The sequence below is a fragment of the Psammomys obesus genome, unplaced genomic scaffold, assembly GCF_907164565.1.
Source record: "Psammomys obesus unplaced genomic scaffold, mPsaObe1.curated_primary_1811, whole genome shotgun sequence".
Classification (NCBI taxonomy): Eukaryota; Metazoa; Chordata; class Mammalia; order Rodentia; family Muridae; genus Psammomys; species Psammomys obesus.
In genome coordinates, this window is record NW_026596176.1 from 2,032,524 (window position 1) to 2,051,521 (window position 18,998).

Consider the following 18,998-nt stretch of genomic DNA (forward strand, 5'->3'; position numbering starts at 1 on the left):
ATAGCTTGTGAGGATCACACCTCTTCCTCAGGCTCCTCGTGGAAATTAACCCATTGTTCTGAGAAGTTTCTACTCTAGCTCAAAAACTCTACAATAAAAAGACAGGCCGGTGGTTGCTGTTAGTTTTGCTGCAGAGGCTTGAGGTTGCTGCTAAGGCGGCTTTTTGCTGTGGCTGTCAAGTCCGGACCTTCTTAAAAAGGCCTCCTGTGTGCTGTTTTTTTTAATATTATTATTAATTTTAATCCTCACTCCTGACTCAAGAACCGTTTGACTCTGCTGGCTGGCTCCGGCAGATTGGCGCCCAACGTGGGGCTTGAGATACAGGGAATCAGTGAAGGACACCGAGGTTGTTTGGCGAGCTCGCATTAAGTAGAAAGGGTGCGGTGAGTAAATCCCAGAATAAAAATGGGACAAGGCATTAGCCTAGTGTTTTCTTTATGGAACTTAATTAAAGGTAGTCTGTATAAGCAGCAGGAAACTGAGAAAGCTAAACTTTCAGGCTCAGAGAGAAGGAGGTTAGAAAGATGGCAGGCTTCAAGAGAAAACGATATTATACCATCAGCTCTTCCAGAGGAGTTATATTTCCCTTCTGTCATTTCTTGCCAGAAGGAGACTTTGAGGAAGACTTACATCCAAATGAGGTTGCAGAGTTGGAGGAAGAACCAGAACAATATTATTCTGAGAGATACCCTCCAATTCAGGCTATGCATGTTAAAAAGCATAAGCCTTGGCAAAAAGAAATTAAAAGACTGGAGTGTGGCTTGGAGGAAATAAACAAAAAAATTGGAGAATTAACTACTAGAAAAAATGAAGCTCAATCTCCCACTCCAATCCCATCATTGGTTGAAGGCTTAGGCCCTCCTGATGGGAATGCTACAGTTTCAGTGGCCCAGAAGACAAGGGGATCCTTTCCTTTGACAACTGTATGGACAACTCTATCTCCTTTGCAAGCTTCTTTACAAGAAGCTAGGCAAAATGGAGATGTATCTGAGTTTTATGGTTTCCCAGTTCTGGAGCAACCTGATGGAGAGGGTAATATGGCAAGAGTCCATGCTCCTATACCTTTTAAAAAAAAATAAGAGAATTAAAATTTGCATGCTGCCAATATGGTCCTACAGCGCCTTTCACCCTGGCTCTGCTGGAATCTATGTCCACTTGAAAGACCAGAAGATAAATTAACAGCTATTATTAAGACCTGAAGTAGGTGGGTGGAGAAGTCCAGTAATGCCCTGAGGGGAAGGACCACCTTGCTGCATTCTTTCCCCACCCACTAGAGATAACAGTTGCTAGGAAACTGGCCCATCCCCCTAGGGAGGGACACCAGGTCATTATGGTCTGAGGACCTTCCTATAGCCAATCAATTCAAAATGTAGCATTTTGACCAATAGATGCTTGCCAGGCAGGAATTGCCCCTGCCTTGTGCATGCTGGGAGGGACCAGAATCTTTAAATCACCCAACTAACCTGGGCACAGCACGCTCAGCTCCCACTGCTTTGGTGATGGGTGTTGTGGGCCCAAGCTGCAGCTTGTAATTTACAATAAAAAGACCCTCATGTGTTTTGCAACGGAGTCGATTCCTGTAGATCTTTTGGGGGCTTGCAAACTGGGTGTAACATACTGAGGCCCTCTGCCCAGGGGACTGGAAACAGTTAGCAAGATCATGCTTATCAGGAGGAGATAATTTATTATGGAAGTCAGATTTTGCAGAGCATTGTAAAGCTAGAGCTGAAATTAATCGAGCTCAGGGAATTCCTATTACTTATGACATGCTTGCTGGAGAAGGAATCTACAGGGAAATAGGACAGCAATTGGATTTTGATGTGGCTGTCTATGCTCAGGTAAATACTGCTGCCCAGAGAGTCTGGAATAAACTTCCACAAGCAGGTAGACAGGTGGAGGATTTGTTTAAAATCTGTCAGGGACCTGATGAATTATTTCAAGATTTTGTGGCAAGATTAATGCAAGCAGCAAACAGACTTATAAGTGATGAAAAGTCTGGATTGTTATTAGTGAAATAATTGGCTTATGAGAATGCTAACAGTGCTTGCCAAGCAGCCTGGAGACCCGTTAGAAAGAAAGGAGATATCTCTGAATATATTAGGTTATGTTCAGACATTGGGCCATCTTATACTCAAGGAGTAGCCATGGCTGCAGCCCTACAGGGGAAGTCTACTAAAGAAACATTATTTCAGCAAAAGAAAGGCCCAAAGAATAAAGTATCTGGAAATTGTTATGGTTGTGGGCAAATGGGATATCAAAGAAAAAATTGTCCTGGTGCTAGTAAGAAAGAAGGAAATCAAAAGGAACCTGGTCTATGTCCAAGATGTAAAAGAGGAAAGCATTGGGCTAATGAGTGTAAGTCTAAAAGAGATGTCTCAGGAAACCCTTTAGTACAGGGAAACTGGAAAAGGGGCTAGCCCCAGGCTGTACAACAATATTATGTGTCACTCCAGAACATGGTCCCTCAACAAGGAAATCCATTCAGGACCTCTGTAGAGCAACCACAGGTAGCACAGGACTGGACCTCAGTTCCTCAGCCTACACAGTATTAACTCCTGAAATGGGGATGCAGGCTTTACCTACAGGAGTTTATGGCCCATTACCTAGAGGGACTATGGGACTATTAGGAAGAAGTAGTACTACTATGCAGGGAATTTTAGTAGCTCATGGAGTAATTGATGCTGATTTTGAAGGGGAGATAAAAATTATGATGCACTCTCCAAATGAAATTTCTGTAATAAATCAAGGTCAAAGACTAGCTTAATTAATATTGCTCCCACAAGTTCAGACAAAAAAAATGCAAGTAAAAAGGATAGGAGAGGAGATGCAGGTTTTGGATCCTCTGATACTTATTGGGTACAAGCTATTGTCTCAATCGGCCTGAGCTAGTGTTACAAATTAATGAAAGAAAATTTACAGGGTTATTGGATACAGGAGCTGATGTCTCTGTCTTAACTGCTGATCAGTGCCTATGCATTGGCCTAAACAATCCTCTATTACACAGTTACGAGGAATAGGACAAAGCCAATGTCCTGAACAAAGTAGTGATGAGTTAACTTGGAAGGATGAGGAAGGACACGAGGGAACTTTTAAACCATACATTATCCCTGGCCTTCCTGTTAATCTGTGGGGTAGAGATGTGATGAGTTATATAAGAGTGTATCTTTATAGTCCTAGCAATGCAGTTACCAATCAGATGCCTAATTCAGGATTAGAAAAATCTGTACAAGGTATAGCTCAGCAATTAATACCTACCCCAAGAAATTTTAAAAAGGGGTTGGGTCATTTTTAGGGGAGGTCACTGAACAACCTGTACCCCATGCAGATCCAATAACATGGAAAGCAGATGATCCTGTGTGGGTAAATCAGTGGCCTCTTTCCCTTAAAAAAATTAAAGCTGCTGAGCAGTTAGTATAGGAACAGTCTGATAATGGCAATATTGCTCCGTCAAACTCACCTTGGAACTCCTCTATTTTTGTTATAAAAAAAAGTCAGGAAAATGGAGACTTTTACAAGATCTCAGAAAAGTAAATGAAACCATGCAATTAATGGGAGCCTTACAACCTGGATTGCCTACTCCTTCTGCTATACCTAAAGATACTTTTAAAATTATACTAGATTTAAAAGATTGTTTTTATACTATTCCTCCTGTTCCTCAAGATTGTAAAAGATTTGCTTTTAGCGTGCCATCAATGAATTTTAAAGAACCTATGAAGAGGTATCATTGGCTTGTATTACCTCAAGGTATGGCAAACAGTCCAACTTTATGTAAAAAATGTGTGGCTCAAGCTGTTTTTAAAACTAGAGAGGCATATTCTTCTGTGTATATTATTCATTATATGGATGACATTTTACTGGCTCATAAAAATGAAGGGATTTTATTAAGTGCTTTTACACCCTTACAACAAGCCTTAAAGAATCTAGGTTTAGTAATTGCACCAGAAAAGGTGCAGGCAGAGCCACCATATTTGTATTTGGGACATACATTATATCCTCAGATCATTATGCCTCAAAAAATGCAATTAAGGAAAGACAACCTAAAAGTTTAAATGATTTTTTTAAAAGTTGTTGGGTGATATTAATTGGTTAAGACCCCATTTAAAATTAACTATAGGAGAACTAAAACCATTTTTTGACATTTTAAAAGGAGAGGCTGATCCTTTGTCATAAAGGAAACTTACCAAAGAAGCTTGTGATGCTTTGCAAAAGATAGAATTAGCTATTAAAAAGCAACATGTCCAATATATTGATTATTCAAAAGAATGGGGTACATATATTTTGGCTACTGTTCATACTCCAACTGCTGTATTGTGGCAAGAAGGACCATTATTATGGTTGCACTTGCCTGTGTCTCCTGTTCGAGTTCTGACATCATATTATAAAGCAGTGGCTAATTTAGTTCAAATGGCTCACACAAAATCTTGTAAATATTTTGGTAGAGGGCCCTCCTTAATTGGAGTTCCTTTTACCAAACAGCAAGTAAATTGGTTATTTCAAAATGCAGATTGTTGGGCTATAGCTTTTGCTCATTATTTAGGACGTATTGATAATCATTATCCAAAAGATAAATTACTTCAATTTGCCAATGAGCATGCTTTTGTATTTCCTAAAATAATTAAACAAAAGCCATTACCTCAAGTTCCAACAGTATTCACTGATGGATCTTCAAATGGAAAAGCTGTGTATGTATTACAGGGACAAACTTTTGTTTTGAAAACATTGCCAGCCTCAGCTCAAGTTGTAGAATTATGAGCTGTTGCTGCAGTCTTTAAAAATTTGGCTTCTACCTCTTTCAACTTGTACACTGATAGCCATTATATAGCTAAAGCCTTGCAAGTCCTAGAGACTGTACATATGTTAATATAGCTAATAAACAAATACAAGATCTATTTAGAGAGATTCAACAAAGTATTTGGAGCCGTGTACAGCCTTGTTATGTAGGACATATTAGAGCTCATTCAGGGCTTCCTGGACCTTTAACTTTAGGAAATAATTTAGCAGATTTAGCCACACGTTTGGTTGGATTAACTCAACAAAAATTGGCTCAAAATTCTCACGCATTACATCATCAAAATAGCAAGAGCTTAAAAAAAAAAAACACAATTTATTGTTACCAGAGAAGCCGCTAGACAAATTGTAAGATCATGTTCCTGTTGTCCTAAACATTTTTTTATAAAACATATTTATTAAAATATATTCACTTCTCATACATATTCAGAATTTCTGATCACTTTTTTAATTTTTTTAAACTTTTTTAAAAATTTTTTATTAATTACACTTTATTCATTTTGTATCCCCCCATAAGCCCCTCCCTCCTCTCCTCCCGATCCCACCCTTCCTCCCCTTTCTGCATGCATGCCACTCCCCAAGTCCACTGATAGGGGAGGTTCTCCTCTCCTTTCTGATCTTAGTCTACCAGTTCTCATCAAAATTGGCTGCATTGTCCTCTACTGTGGCCTGGTAAGGCTGCTCCCCCCTCAGGGGGAGGTGATCAAAGAGCAGGCCAATCAGATTATGTCAGAGGCAGTCCCTCTTCCCATTACTATGTAACCCACTTGGACACTGAACTGCCATGGGCTACACCTGTGTAGGAGTTCTAGGTTATATCCACGAATAGTCCTTGGTTGGAGTATGAGTCTCTGGGAAGTTCCCTGTGTTCAAATTATCTTGTTCTGTTGCTCTGCTTGTGGAATTCCCATCCCCTCCAGCTTTTAATATTTCCCACTTCTTACATAAAATTCCATTTACTCTGCCCATCAGTTGGCCATCAGGCTCAGCATCTGCTTTGACAGTCTATACTGCAGAGGCTTTCAGAGGCCCTCTGTGGCAGGTTTCAAGGTTGTTTCCTGTTTTCTTCTGGCTTTCAGAGGCCCTCTGTAGCAGGTTCCGAGGTTGTTTCCTATTTTCTTTTTCTTCTGATGTCCATCCTCTTTGCCTTTCAGGATGGGGATTGAACATTTTAGTTAGGCTCCTCTCTTTTGCTTAGTTTGTTTAGATGTACAGATTTTAGTGGGTTTATTCTATGTTGTATGTTTATATGAGTGAGTATATACCGTGTGTGTCTTTCTGCTTCTGGGACAACTCAATCAGGATGATCCTTTCCAGGTCCCACCATTTACCTGCAAATTTCATGATTTCCTTATTTTTCATTGCTGAGTAATACTCCATTGTATAGATGTACCACAGTTTCTGCATCCATTCTTCAGTTGAGGGGCATCTGGGTTGTTTCCAGCTTCTGGCTATTACAAATAAAGCTGCTACAAACATGGTTGAACAAATGTCCTTTTTGTGAACTTGAGCCTCTTTTCGGTATATGCCTAGGAGTGGTATGGCTGGATCTTGAGGAAGCGCTATTCCTAGTTGTCTGAGAAAGCACCAGATTGATTTCCAGAGTGGTTGTACCAGTTTACATTCCCACCAACAGTGGAGAAGAGTGCCCCTTTCTCCACAACCTCTCCAGCATGTGTTGTCACTTGAGTTTTTCATCTTGGCCATTCGGTGTAAGGTGAAATCTCAGGGTTGTTTTGATTTGCATTTCCCTAATGGCTAATGAGGTTGAGCATTTCATTAAGTGCTTCTCTGCCATTCGATATTCCTCTACAGAGAATTCTCTCTTTAGCTCTGTTCCCCATTTTAAGTGGATTACTTGGTTTGTTGCTTTTCAGCTTGTTTAGTTCTTTATATATATTGGATATGAGTCCTCTGTCAGATAAAGGGTTGGTGATGATTCTTTCCCAATCTGTAGGCAGTCGCTTTGCTTTGATGACGGTGTCCTTTGCTTTACAGAAGCTTTTCAATTTCATGAGGTCCCATTTATTGATTGTTGCTCTTAGAGCCTGTGCTGTTGGTGTTCTGTTCAGGAAGTTTTCTCCTGTACCAATGAGTTCTAGGGTATTCCCCACTTTTTTTTCTAGCCAATTTAATGTGTCTGGTTTTATGTTGAGGTCTTTGATCCACTTGGACTTCAGTTTTGTGCAGGGTGATAAGTATGGATCTATTTTCATTTTTCTACATGTAGACATCCAGTTGGACCAGCACCATTTGTTGATGATGCTATCTTTTTTCCATTGTATGGTTTTGGCATCTTTGTCAAAAATCAGGTGTCCATAAGTGTGTGGGTTTATTTCTGGGTCTTCTGTTCGGTTCCATTGATCCACCATTCCGTTTCTATGCCAGTATCATGCAGTTTTTAAAACTGTTGCTCTATAGTACAGCTTGAGATCAGGGATGGAGATACCTCCAGAAGATCTTTTATTGTAGAGGATTGTTTTAGCAATTCTCGATTTCTTGTTATTCCATACGAAGTTGAGAATTTTTCTTCCCAGGTCTGTGAAGAATTGTGTTGGCAATTTGATGGGAATTCCATTAAATCTGTAGATTGCTTTTGGTAAGATGGCCATTTTTAGTATGTTAATCCTGCCAAGCCATGAGCATGGGAGATCTTTCCATCTTCTCATATCTTCCTCTAATTCTTTCTTCAGAGACTTGAAATTTTTTTCATACAAGTCTTTGACTTGCTTGGTTAGGGTTACACCAAGGTACTTTATGTCATTTGTGGCTATTGTGAATGGTGTTGTTTCTCTAATTTCTTTCTCAGCCCTTTTGTCTTTTGTATACAGGAGTGCTACTGATTTTTTTTTAGTTAATTTTGTATCAGGCCACTTTGCTGAAGGTGTTTATTAGCTGTAGGAGTTCCCTGGTAGAGTTTTTTGGGTCACTCATGTATACTATCATATCATCTGCAAATAGTGATAATTTGACTTCTTCCTTTCCCATCTGTATCCCCTTGATCTTCTTCAACTGTCTTATTGCTCCAGCAAGGACTTCCAGCACTATGTTGAAGAGATATGGAGAGAGTGGGCAGCCTTGTCTTGTCCTTGATTTCAGTGGGATTGCTTTAAGTTTCTCTCCGTTCAGTTTGCTGTTGGCTATAGGCTTGCTGTATATCGCCTTTACTATGTTTAGATATGTGCCTTGTATCCCTGATCTCTCCAGTACTTTAAACATGAATGGATGTTGGATTTTTTCAGATGCTTTTTCAGCATTTGGGAGATTATCATGTAGTTTTTTTCTTTCAGTTTGTTAATATGGTGGATCACATTGATGGATTTCCGTATATTGAACCACCCCTGCATACCTGGGATGAAGCCTACTTGGTCATAGTGGATAATATCTTTGATGTGTTCTTGGATTCGGTTTCCAAGTATTTTGTTGAGTATTTTTGCATCAATGTTCATAAGGGAGATTGGCCTGAAATTCTCTTTCTTTGTTGAGTCTTTGTGAGGTTTAGGTACCAAGGTGACCGTGGCTTCATAGAATGAGTTTGGTAATGTTCCTTCTGTTTCTATTTTGTGGAATAGTTTGAAGAAAATTGGAGTTAGCTCTTCTTTGAAGGTCTGGTAGAATTCTGCGCTGAAGCCATCTGGTCCTGGGCTTTTTTTTGGATGGGAGACTTTTGATGACTGCTTCTATTTCTTTGGGGGATATAGGACTATTTAATTGATTTACCTGGTCTTGATTCAGCTTTCGTAAGTCAAATCGATCAAGAAAATTGTCCATTTCATTTAGATTTTCAAATTTTGTTGAGTATAGACTTTTGAAGTAAGTCCTAATGATTGTTTGGATTTCCTCAGTGTCTGTAGTTATGTCCTCCTTTTCATTTCTGATTTTGTTGATTTGGGTGGTGTCTCTCTGCCTTTTAGTTAGCTTGGCTAAGGGTTTGTCGATCTTGTTGATTTTCTCAAAGAACCAGCTCTTGGTTTCATTGATTCTTTGAATTGTTTTATTTGTTTCTAATTGATTGATTTCAGCCCTGAGTTTGATTATTTCCAGCCGTCTACTTCTTTTTGGTGTGTCTGCTTCTTCTTTTTCTAGGGTTTTTAAGTGGGCCATTAAGTTGCTTGAATGAGCTGTCTCGAATTTCTTCTTGAAGGCACTTAGTGCTATGAACTTTCCTCTTAGCACTGTTTTCATTGTGTCCCACAAGTTTGGGTATGTTGTGTCTTCATTTTCATTGAGTTCTAGAAAGGCTTTAATTTCTTTCTTTATTTCTTCCCTGACCCAGCTGTCATTTAGTAACAAGTTGTTCAGTTTCCATGTGTGTGTAGGCTTTTTGCTATTTCTGTTGTTGTTGAAGTCCAGCTTTATTCCGTGGTGATCAGACAGGATACAAGGGATTATTTCAGTCTTCTTGTATCTGTTGAGGCTTTCTTTGTGACCAACTATATGGTCTATTTTGGAGAAGGTTCCATGAGGTTCTGAGAAGAAGGTAAATTCTTTTGTGTTTGGGTGTAAAGTTCTGTAGATGTCTGTGAGGTCCATTTGATTCATGACCTCTGTCAGAGATATTGTTTCTTTGTTTAATTTCTGTTTTGTTGACCTGTCCTTTGTTGAGAGTGGGGTGTTGAAGTCTCCCACTATTAATGTGTGGGGATCTATATGTGGTTTAATTTTATCAATGTTTCTTTTACAAATGTGGGTGCTCTTGTATTTGGGGCATAGATGTTCATGATTGTAATGTCTTCCTGGTGGAATTTTCCCTTGATGAGTATGAAGTGTCCTTCCTCATCTCTTTTTATTAATTTTGGTTGAAAGTCTATTTTATCAGATATTAGAATGGCTACTCCTGCTTGTTTCTTGGGTCCATTTGCTTGGAAAGTCGTCTTCCAACCTTTTACCCTCAGGTAATGTCTATCTTTGTGCCTTAGGTTTGTTTCTTGTATGCAACAGATTGCTTGGTTTTGTTTACGTATCCATTCTGTTAATCTGTGTCTTTTTACTGGAGAGTTGAGTCCATTGATGTTGAGAGAGATTAATGACCAGTGGCTGTTAGATCCTTTGATTTTGATGTTGGCTGTGTTCATAAGGTTGTCTGCTTGGTTGCTTTTTGTTTTACTGTAGTAAGGTTAATTATTTCCTGTGTTTTCTTGACAGAAGCTAATTTTTTTGGGTTGTATTTTCCCTTCCAGTGTCTTCTGTAATGCTGGATTTGTGTGTAGGTATTGTTGAAATTTGTTTTTGTCATTGAATATCTTGTTTTCTCCGTCTATGAGGACTGAGAGTTTTGCAGGGTATAGTAGCCTGGGCTGACATCTGTGTTCTGTTAGGGTCTGCATGATATCCGTCCAGGCCCTTCTGGCTTTCATAGTCTCTGTTGAAAAGTCAGGTGTGATTCTAATGGGTTTGCCATTACATGTTACTTGGCCTTTTTCCCTTGCAGCTTTTAGTATTTTTTTCTTTGTTCTGTATACTTACTGTTTTGATTATTATGTGGTGGGAGGATTTTCTTTTCTGGTCAAATTTGTTGGGTGTTTTGTAGGCCTCATGTATTTTATTGGCTTCTCCTTTAACTTGGGGAAATTTTCTTCAATGATTTTGTTGAAAATATTTTCTGGGCCTTGGAGAAGGGAGTCTTCTTTTTCCTCTATTTTTATTATTCTTAGGTTTTGTCTTTTCATATTGTCTTGGATTTCCTCGACGGTCTGTGTCAGGAATTTTTTGGATTTAACATTTTCTTTGACAGATACATCGATTTCTTCCATTGTATCTTCTACACCTGAGATTCTTTCTTCCATTTCTTGTATTCTGTTGGTTATGCTTACCTCTGTAGTTCCTGTTTTTTTCCCTAAATTCTTCCTCTCCATTATTTCCTCCATTTGTGTTTTCTTTAATTTTTCTAGTTCTATCTTCAGGTCTTGAGTTGTTTTGTTTACTTACTTCACCTGTCTGCTTGTATTTTCCTCTTTTTCTTTTAGTTCCTTCAACTCTGTCTCTTTTATTTCTTTCAGTGATTTAATTATTTCTTCTCTGAAGGCCACAAGCTGTTTGGCTGCATCTTCCCGTATTTCTTCATGGATGGCCATAATCTGCTTGTCTTTATCTTCCTCCATTTCTTTATGGATAGCCATGATCTGTTTGGTTTTATCTTCCTGTAATTCTTTATGTATTTTATTTGTTTCCTCTATTATCCTCTTCATTAGCATAGATGTAAGGTCATCTTCTTGATTTTCTATTATGCTGCATTGTCCAGGGCTGTTCGCCCCTGGATGGCTGGGTTCTGGAGATACCATATTGCTCTGTCTTTTGTTGGTTGAGCTTTTATGCTGACCTCTACCCATTGGGCTGATTTAGGTGTTGGCTGATAGTTTCTGTGCTTCCTGGAGTCCTGAGGTAGGGAGTATCCCCTTGGCCGGAAGATGATTTTTCCTGAAGGAGTTCTTCTCTGCTTTTTGGTTATGGTCACTGTATGGCCAGTGTTTCTCAGGAGTTGCCACTGCTCACCTCAGGTTTATAGCCCTGAGTAGTAGCTGTGGTCTATGTTAGGCAGGGGGGGATCTCCTATTACCCATAGAAGTTCTCAAGACAGCTGCCCCACTGCTGGGTTTCTTGTTATAAATTTAGTGTGCTGCTGCTCACTAAATTTCCATGTACAGTCCTCTTGAAAAACCCTCTGATTCCTTAGCTGTGGGGTTTTCTCCCAACAGGGAAACTCAGTCTGTTATCCTGGGGCGCACAGTTCTGTCCGGAAAAGTGAGAGGTGCACTCAGCAAGTCTCTGGGCCAGAGGCTGATTGCTCTGCTCTGGACCTGGAGAATGTGCACCTAGGTTGGGTTGGCGCCTGGGGGCGCTGCTCTGGAATGGAGGCTGGGTGCCTCACTCTGGACCAGAAGCTGTGTGTCCCTATCTGGGATGGCGGCTGTAGGCACTGCTCTGGTCCAGACACTGTGGGTGCAGCTCTCTTGAAGGTCCAGGGATTCCCACAGTTTTGACAGTCTAACTAGGGATAACTGGTTGATCCTTGGCACAGTATCTGAGGGCTGCTGTAATGGCTCTCTGGCTTTTGTAGGTCTGAGGATGCAGCTGTGTGTCCCAGTGCCCTAGGGGAACTCAATATTGGTGGCAGAGCACAGCGCTCCTGCCTGCATTTGGCAGGGCTCCGTGCAGGCGCCTGGGTCCTGGCTCTGGGTCCGGGCTGGCTCTTGGGGCGCCCGAGGAACCCGAGTCTTTTCCAGGGGATGTCTTCCTTGCTTCGTGGGGTTATCTCTCGACTGGAAAATCCAGTCTATGGTGTTGTGGGCCCACAGTTCAGTCTGGGACCGTGACCAGATCACGCTGGGGTGTAGCTCTGGGCTGGCAACCAAGCACCTGGCAGAACCGGGATCTCTTCCATGGTTTAGCCGGGTGAGTTAAAGCTGATTGAATCTCCCACCGTGGGGTATCCTCTCACCTGTGAAACACAATCACTTTGTGTTTTATGGCCGTGAGTTCTGATTGCTGGTCACTGTGCCAATCCTGCTGTGCTGCTCCTCAGAATGAGAGTCCTCCGGGCGCCGCCATCTTGCCCCGCCTGTCCTAAACATTTTAATGTACCTCATTATGGTGTCAATCCTAGAGACTTGACTCCCAATCATTTGTGGCAAATGGATGTAACTCATGTCCCAGAATTTAAAAAACTAAAATATATTCATGTAACAGTTGACACTTTTTCAGGATTTATCATGGCAACTCCCTTAACAGAAGAAGCCACCAAACATGTTATAAGTCATTGCTTAAAATGTTTTGCTGCAATTGGTATTCCTTCCATTATAAAAATTGATAATGCCTCAGGATATACGAGTCTAGCTTTTCAGCTTTTTTGTGCACAAATGAGTATAAGTCATAAAACAGGCATTCCATATAATCCCCAGGGCCAAGAAATTGTAAAACGAGCCCATGGATCTCTTAAAAACCAATTGCAAAAAATAAAAAGGGGGGAGCTATATCCCCAAACACCACAGAATTATATTAATCATGCTCTCTTTATTTTAAATTTTTTAAATGTGGATATACAAGGCCGTTCTGTGGCTGATCGATTGTGGCACCCTAATAACCAAAGATAATTATGCCCAAGTAAAATGGAAAGATCCGATTACTGAAATACGGCAGGGCCCTGACCCCATATTAATATGGGGAAGAGGGCATGTTTGTGTTTTTCCACAGGATGCAGAGGGAGCCAGGTGGATTCCAGAAAGCCTAGTGCTGTTTGCAGGAGTTGTTCCCCAGAAGGAAGATATTCCCGCTGCAGACAATTGTAAATTCTGCCCTGACTGAGATTAAAAAAAGCTGCATTGGACTTAAGCTCCTGACCCGCTTTTGTTTCATTCTGCTCCTGGGAGAAGACATCATGAAGAAAAACCTCTTATTCAATGGTCTGGACTTGATTGTTCTGTTAATAAGGACAATTCTCAACAAAATCAGAAAGAATAAAAAAGGACTAACTGTAAAACTTTGGTCTGACTCTGGTTTTCAGCAGACCAAAATAAGCTTGCTTCAAAAAACTCTTGGGAGGCCCTGTAACTGCCTATGTAATTCTCCTTTTGTTTGGTTGTTTGGAAATGTTAACAAGATTCAAACTTCAATGTTTCTTGACTTCAATGTAAACTAACAAACTGTATTTGTAAACTTTCAAATGGTTCTGTTTGCTCAACAGCCTTTTATTATGGTTCCTGTGAATGTTTCTCAGACTTGGTAATTTATACAAGGAGTCACCTGTTAAGTCACTTTTATGGAATGTTATTTTGGACTTGGCTTGTGATAGGAGATGCTCCTATCAGTGGCAACAAACCTGCCTAAAGGCCTTTTAGTATGTCAAAGCTGATCTGATCTGCACAAGATCAAACCACAGTGTCTACCCTAGCAGAGGTTGGTAGTCAATGACGGGTAAGTTTTCTCTGGGGTATATTCTTTCCAGAATGGGACATGAATGATAAAATTCATGTAAAGATATATCTCTCGAGAGAAACAACCTAAGACAGGCACAATCTTCTGCTCCATAACTCTTAAGTTATGGCCAATTTTAAAAATATAAAAAAGGGGGACATGTTGGGAGTGGTGCCTCTGGCAGCTGCTTTGATATTTAAATCTCATTGGAGAGACTGCTTTTACCAGGCCTTCACTAAGTCAGGGAAGAATTTGCAAGTCCATCTCCTTTTGTTTGTGACAGCAGGTGGGATAGTTTGTGAGGATCACACCTCTTCCTAGGCTCCTCGTGGAAATTAACCCATTGTTCTGAGATGTTTCTACTCTGGCTTAAAAACTTTACAATAAAAAGACAGGCCGGTGGTTGCTGTTAGTTTTGCTGCAGAGGCTTGAGGTTGCTGCTAAGGCGGCTTTTTGCTGTAGCTGTCAAGTCCAGACCTCCTTAAAAAGCCTCCTGTGTGCTGTTTTTTTTTTTTTTTTTTTTTTTTATTAATTGTAATCCTCACTCCCAACTCAAGAACCATTTGACACTGTGGCTGGCTCTGACAATATAGGCCATGAACCCTAGGATAAACACCTACTACTATTGTTTTGCTAAAAGAACATGACAATGAAATGACACCTAATGATTTATTGCTATATCCACAGAACAGTGTATCATTCAATCCTCATCTTAGGGTTTTATTGCTGTGAAGAGACATCATGACCATGACAGCTCTTACAAGGGAAAACATTTAATTGGGTCTGGCTTAGAGCGACAGAGGTTTATTCCACTATCATCATGGCAGGAAGCATGGCATCTTGCAGGCAGACTTGGTACTGGAGCAGCTGAGAGTTCTACATCTTGATCTGAAGGCAGGAGACTGTCTCCTACACTGGGCAGAGCTTGAGCGCATGACCCCTCCCCTGGCACACTTCCTCCAAAAAGGCCACACCTACTCCAACAAGCCACACCTCCTAATAGTGCCATTCCCTACAGGCCAAATATTCAAACACATGAATATGGGGGCCAAACCTATTCAAACCACCACAGCCTTCATCATGAAAGTGTCTTTTCACAGGGGCTATTATTTAGCAGAGAGATTCACAGCTGGACAATGTGTAGTGAATTTGGAGCACTCAGATCTAAATAAGGCACATTTATCAAACGACTCAGGGATCAATGTACAAGAGAAGGCTGAAAGACAGTAAGAGCTAGAGGTTGTGGATATCTCCAAGGACATCACATCATCTAGATACAATAAAGCTTATACATGTATGACCTCATAGAGAGTGGGCAAAATGTATAAGACCTACACAAGTTTAAACAAGACAAAACTCCAGCAGAGAAAATGTGAAAATCCTACTGCTACCAAAGAAGCTCTTTACAATTGATACCTGATATGAGAGACAAAAACCAGTTTGCTTCAATATAGTTTCACTGGGCTTATCAACAACACTAGAGTGCAGGGCACATGATCTAGAGTAGCTGCCCAACACAAAATGAACTCCAAGTTTTTTTTTTTTCCTGTGTGTGTTCTTTTTTTTTTTTTCTGTAAAAAGAATGCATTTTCATTGTCATGGGTGTTTCACATTTCTGGCTATTATGTATTACAGCAATGAACATAGATAAACAAGTATCTCTTCAGTAAGACAATGTATATGCTCAGGAGTGATGTAGATATGTTATATGGTAGGTCTAGCTTTTTGAGGAACATCCATACCAAGTTCTACAGTGGCTGAACTAGTTTTTACTCCTATCAGCAGTGAATAAATGTTATCTTTTCCCTACATCCACTAGAGCACATTTCATATTAGTTTTTTTGGAACTTGGTCCTTCTGACTGGGTTGAGATGAAGTCTCAAAGTAGTTTTAATTTGCATTTATTTCTCTGATGACTAGGGATGTTGAACCCTAAAAAAAGGTTCTTGCTGTCAGTAGTGGTGCACACCTTTAATCCCAGTTGAGGGGAAGTGCCAAAACACTGGGCACCTGGCCGTTTTGGCAAGCATCGCAAAGCCAGCAAATATGAAGTGAGGTGAAGGAAGAGAAATCAAAGCAGAGCAGTTTGTGCACTATGAAGGCAGAACTGGAGACATGTGGTGACAGTGGTGAGGAAAAGCCTGATGTGAGAGGCTTGAACTGCTCTTAGTGGCCATGGGGATGTCTGGGCCCATGCTGCTGTAGAGGGCCATGCCTGCATTCATGGTCCTACTCAGATAGGGTCTGTGTTGATGTCCGTGGCCCAAGCCAACAGTGAATATGTCTCTGGTCTGTGCAGTAACTTGAAGCCATGTTGATGTCCTGCCATTGAAGGCCACCTTGATGACTGGCCTGTGATACCACCTGAGACTGTGGTAATGTCCAGGCACATACTGTGACTACAAATCCAAGAAGTGCATGTGATCAAGTGAGACAAAATTGCAGCATGGATTGGGGACAGATTAAAGAAATGCTAGTAGAATAGCTATTGGCAATTGATGGCTTCTGGGGGTAAGGTGAGCTAGTTTTCCTCAGGTATAGGCCTGTGAGGATGCCCATGCATTAACAGATAGTTTTACACCTCTGCAGAAACTGGTAGTACTATATTTTAAATATAGCACATGAAATTGAGAAGAGGAAGTTGTGCTGGAAATACTGGAGAAATTGGAAGGGAAGGAAATGGGGGTAAATTTAATGAAAAATGAACTAGATATTCATGTATGAAATTATTAAACATTAAGAAATGTATAACTTGCCCCTAGAGGTGTTGTAGATGTGGCTTCCATGTCACATGTGCATCAGTAGGTGACAGAGAGAAGAGAGGCTCTGTCTACACTCAGCGTTCTGACCTGTGAACCTCTGAATGACTAGTAACCCAACACTCCTTGAAAAAAGTAAGCCTGAGCCAACCACCTTTTCAGCGCCAGGTAACCTAGGCAGGTAGTTAGTATGAGATGACCACCAGTTCGGCATCACACAGGCTTGGACAGGCTCCCAGGATGGGAAAAAGGTTGGAGACTAGAAGAATCCAGATTGAGACAGTGGGCTTGGTTGGGAGTGAGCCCGAGATAGACAACCCTTGCATGGGGGCCAGCAGGGAGCTAGTCTGACGTGACTACTATTCCAGTGCCCTGCAGACCTGGTGTGTGTACAATGTCTGAGATAACCCTTGCTTGGCTCTGTAACACAGGAGTGGGGCATAGCATTCCTAAGACCATTTCTGAGATGACTGCAGACACTAAGAAACCTGGGCTCAACTAAATGGTAGAGAAATAGATAAGAAACCCAGGCTCGACTAAGTGGTGGAGAAAAGAGAAACAGAAGAATGTGGGCACAATGAAGAGGGGCAGAACTGGAGACTCGAGGGTAGTGAAGAACAGCCTGATATGAGTAGCCAGTTATTGCCACCACGGGTCATGTCTGGGTCTGTGGCCCTGCAGCAGCAGGGGTCTGTTACCACCAAAGGCCAGGTGGATATTTCTGGTCTGGGACATATTGATGTCCGAAGGCTGTGCAGAACTGGCCCCACTCCTTACCTGGGCATGGTGGGGGTATGAAAGCAAGAGAGTTGACCATGCTCCTAGCCAGCTGCAGTACTTGGGAGAGTGGACATTGCTGGATTTGTGGGTGAGGAGGCCCTGAGAATACTAGCATGGAAGAGCTGGCTCTTCCACTTGTCTTTCATGCAGTAGTGTGTACTAGGGAGAGATACCTACTTTCCTCCCCTCTCACAACCTGAAGTAGGCAGGGCCCCAGGCTCTGGGGTCATGAGAACAGAGGAGCTGTCCCTGTCTCTCACCAGCTGCAGCACTTGGGAGAGTTGGCTCTGTACCTCATCTGGGTAGCACAGTAAAGCTGGCCCTGGAGAACTAGATCTCCCTCTTATCTATTAGGAGGTGATGAGGGAGAGCTGTCCTCCTTCCATCCCTTTTTTTTCTTGCCATCTATGGCAGGTGGGAGATCTGGCCCTGGGGTCATGAGAATGAGAGAACGGGGTATATCCTTCACTGGCTGCAACACTAGGGTGAGGGGGCTCTCTACCCTGCCTTACCTGGGCAGCAGGGCAGAGCTGGCCCTGGTTGCAGGTATTTCTGGTGAGCTGGCCTGAGGGTGTGAGGGCAGGAGACCTGGCAGGCTGACTAGCTCAGATACCTCTCAGGCCCAGATCTAGGGTTTTGAATTGGCCCACTCCATCGATGAACTGTTGCAGTGCATGAAGGGGCAGGTCCTACAGTTCAAAAACTACAGGGATCACCTGGAAACAACCAAGATGCCCCTCAACTGAGGAATGGATACAGAAATTGTGGTGCATTTACACAATGGAATACTACTCCACAATTAAAAACAAGGAAATCATGAAATTTGCAGGCAAATGGTGGGATCTAGAAAAGATCATCCTGAGTGAAGCAGAAAGACACACATGGTATATACTCACTTATAAGTGGATATTAGACATAATATAGGATAAACATACTAAAATCTGTACAACTAAAGAAGCTAACTAAAGAGGACCCAGGGTAATATGATCAATCCTTACTCAGAAAGGCAAATGGGATGGACATTGGATGTAGGAGAAAACAAGTAACAGGACAGGAGCTTACTACAGAGGGCCTCTGAAAGACTCTACCCAGCAGTGTTATCAAAGCAGATGCTGAGGCTCATAGCTAAACTTTGGACAGAGTTCAGGAAATCTTATGAAAGAAGGGGAGATCTGGAGGGGACAGGAGCTCCACAAGGAGAGCAACAGAACAAAAAAAAATCTTCACACAAGGGTCTTTCTGAGACTGATATTCCAAACAAGGGCCATGCATGGAGATAACCTACAACCCTTTCATAGATGTAGCCCATCGCAGTTCAATCTCCAAATGGATACCCTAGTAACAGGAACAGGGACTGTCTCTGACATGAACTCAGTGGCTGACTCTTTGATTACCTCCCCCTGAGGGGGGAACAGTCTTATCAGGCCACAGAGGGAGACAAAGCAGCCAGTCCTGATGAGACCTGATAGGCTAGGGTCAGATGGAAGGGGAGGAGGACTTCCCTTGTCAGTGTACTTGGAGAGGGGCATGGGAGGAGATGAGGGAGGGAGGGTAGGGTTGAGAGGTAATGAGGGACAGGGTTATAGCTGGGATACAAAGTGAATAAACTGTAATTAATATAAAAAATAAAAATAAAAAAAACACAGCATATATTTCAACATGAAAATGGTTGCAGAATCCAATTCTCTTAAAGAAATAATATGATTACCTAAAGAACTAATAGCCCATGGCTTCAAATGCTAAATTCTAACTTTTATGTGA

At 41.5% G+C, this 18,998-nt stretch overlaps 1 non-coding gene across 1 annotated transcript; it reads left to right on the forward strand.

Moving 5' to 3' along the window:
* Positions 1 to 16,449: 16,449 nt before the first annotated feature.
* Positions 16,450 to 16,581, forward strand: LOC129667958 (small nucleolar RNA SNORA17). Its single transcript, XR_008718846.1, has one exon. It is a non-coding gene; the product is annotated as a small nucleolar RNA SNORA17 (small nucleolar RNA).
* The last annotated feature ends 2,417 nt before the right edge of the window (positions 16,582 to 18,998 follow it).